Source organism: Hordeum vulgare, chromosome 5H (genome assembly GCF_904849725.1).
Source record: "Hordeum vulgare subsp. vulgare chromosome 5H, MorexV3_pseudomolecules_assembly, whole genome shotgun sequence".
Lineage (NCBI taxonomy): Eukaryota > Viridiplantae > Streptophyta > Magnoliopsida > Poales > Poaceae > Hordeum > Hordeum vulgare.
In genome coordinates, this window is record NC_058522.1 from 10,473,612 (window position 1) to 10,476,859 (window position 3,248).

The window sequence follows — 3,248 nt, forward strand, 5'->3', positions numbered from 1 at the left end:
TTCTTGACGTGGTCGTCTTGTTTTGTGCATGCAAAAAAGAAAAAAAATAGAAAAGAAAAGGAGACAGCGTGACCATGGGCAGCCGATTTCCTTGGGTGGTTGGTTGAGGGTTTGTTGGTTGAAGGGGGTCTGAGAGGGATTGATGGGGATTAATAAGTCCGCTACATGTCCAAACTCCTTTGGGTGGAGTCGAGGTAACAGAACAAAGCTTGAAGGAAAACCAACTTCACGTAAAAATTGATCCTCTCATCATGGCAAGTCCTGCACGTGCAAAATCGCGGGCTCACTCATGCGTTAAATTGCTTGCATGTAATGGAAAAACTGCTAAGTGTGAAGTGTGGTCGTTCTCGACCATGCAGCTATCTCCAGTATGTCCACAACCTCGCCGGAGTCGTCTCTCGCCGCTAGGGTATACTCCCTCCATTTCTAAATATAAGTCTTTAAAGAGGTTTCATTAATAAACTATATACGGATGTATATAGACATATTTTAGTATAGTTTCACTTATTTTGTGTCGTATGTAGACTTCTAGTGAAATATTTTAAAAAACTTATATTTAGGAACGGAGGGAGTACGTAATCTTGTCATGATGTATCATCAAGTTGACTGAGAAAAGTAAAACGCGAGGCATGCATGGCCATCGTTACTACTTTGTGGTGAGATCTGATCTGACCGGCCGTGGGGTGGCCGTCAACACACGCAGATCGAGAGTATCTACGTATGTGGCACGATCAGGTTGTCCCTGTTGCGAGTTGTGACCATGTCAAGGGAGATCATGCTGATCGGCGGCTATGGCCGTGCTCGTCCTCGTCACCTTTTTTCTGCTCCAACCGACGGCGAGTGCTGCACGCCGCATAGGGCGTGGACGACATCGAGCCCGTGCACGGCAGGTGAACCACGGCCTCGACCTGACCGCGTACCAGACGACGGTGTACTCCTCGTCGTTTCAGCGTGAGACGGCGGCTACAGGTGAGCCGAATGCCAAGAAGGTGAAACGCCGGTGCCTGGCGGAGTACGCCGACGCCGACGAGCTACGAGCTGCGGGTGCTGCCCGGGCACGTCGCCGCTTAGCAAGGCATCACCGGCGCATGCTAAACGTGAGAGCGTCAGCAGCATGCCGATGTAAGAGAAATCACCGCCCGGCCGTATAACGGCAATAAGTAACCATCTACGGGCCGGGAGATGTATAAGTGTTGCTAGAGCGGTGTACGTACGTACGTAGCCAAGCTAGGTAGGTACGTCGTCATGCCCACGTGACCAATGACTACTCGTTCTCTCGACCAAGACAGGGTTAAATTTAAAAATCTGGAGTTGCAATCCATTTTTGAAACCTCTCATAGTGCGACTTGATGGGATGCACCACGAGCGCCGCATGCACGACACAGCACAAGAACAAGACCAACACCTGGCCCATTGATTGGCGCGTTGATTATGGCCGTGTTTGGATCCCACTGCTAGAGCTAGTTTGAGCTAGTTTGAGCTGAACTAGCTCCCAAAATATCCAAACACATGGTCTAGTTTGTGTTAGATGCAAACTAACCCATCAAAAAAACTAGCCCTGAGAAGAGGTGCTAATTGGAGTTAGTTGGGGATGAACAGGTAAAAATAATAATATTTTGACCGCATCAGATCCTTTCCTCTCCATCCTCCCGCATCCCACGTCGCTCGGCCGCGCTCGCCGCGCTCGCCCCGCCCGCCGCGCTCGCCCTCGCCCCGCTCGGCCGCGCTCGCCGCGCTCGCCGCGCTCGGCCGCGCTCGGCCGTGCTCGCCCCGCCGGCCACGTTCGCCGCGCCCGGCCGCGCTCGCCCCGCCCGCCGCGCTCGCCCCGCCGGCCACGTTCGCCGCGCCCGGCCGCGCTCGCCCCGTCCTGCCGCGCTCGCCCTCGCCCCGCCCGGCCGCGCTAGCCCCGCCCGGCCGTGCTCGCCCCCCCGGCCGCGCTCGCCCCGCCCGGCCGCGCTAGCCCCGCCCGGCCGCGCTCGCCCCGCCGGCCGCGCTAGCCCCGTGCGGCCTGCTCGCCTCGCCGGCCGCGCTCCCCCCGCCGGCCGCGCTCGCCCCCGCTTGGCCTGCTCGCCCCCGCCGGCCGCATCAGGCCTACACAAAAGCTGGCCACAACAAATCCTGGTTAAAAGATACACATGATTAAAAAAAATGCATTTATTGTCAAACTAACATTTACATCCAAACACCACCAAAGGCTAGAGTTAGTTTATGGTTAGACTAAAGTTAGAAACTAACTCTAACCTCTAGCCAAGTTAGAGTATCCAAACCGGGCCTATATGGTTTGAGGGCTAATTGGTTGACAGTGTTGCGCTGCCTCCTGCCGCTGGACGTGCGGGCTACATAAGCAGACTATATATATATATAATATATATATATATATATATATATATATATATATATATATAATATATATATATATGTGCCTCTTTGACGGTGTCTGGGATAGCCAGGCATGTCTCGGACACCGTGCTCATCTGCGCCTCCGCGGCCGCGCTCGTCGTGCTCTCTATTCTCACCTTCTTCTGCTCCAGCCGACGGAGCCAAGGGCACTGCTCCTTGTCATCGTCGTCGAACCATGTCGACATCGAGCTTGGCTGCCGGTGCGCCTGTGCAGGCATTGGCGAGGCCGAGCTGGCCTCGTACCCGACGACGACATACTCTTCGCCGCCGAGACGCGTCGACGACGTCTGGCCTGTCACCGCGCCTTTGACCGATGACAGCAATCGGGCGCCGGACGGTGTGCCTGGCGGAGTACGACGAGCTACGGCGGCCAGCCCCTGGCGGAGTACGCGGACGGCGCCGAGCTACGGCGGCTGCCGGGGTGCTGGCACGCGTTTCACCGGCTGTGCGTCGACGAGTGGCTGCGCCGGCGGTCCAGCTGCCCGCTCTGCCGCACGTCGCCGCACTCCACCACCGCAAAGAATTCCCGAACCGTCGTCACAGCCTCAGCGTGCAGCCCAGAAATGGAGAGCTAGATATTTTCTTCCGTAGGGGTACGTAGGGCGGCAGCAGCAGCCATGATACGTACGTACGTGTATGGTAGCAGAGTACGTATGGAAGGTAACCGATGGTCATGTCCACGCAAAAGACAAAGCTGCACTGCTTCACAAGCTTCGCATGCAAGACGTCTTTCATTCTCAGATGTTGGAGGAAGCACTTGTTCTCCAACGTAAAAATTTCCTAAATATACCAGAGCAGCTAAAAATTATTCAACAACGCTACGAAAACAAATATCAAATTTTACTCTT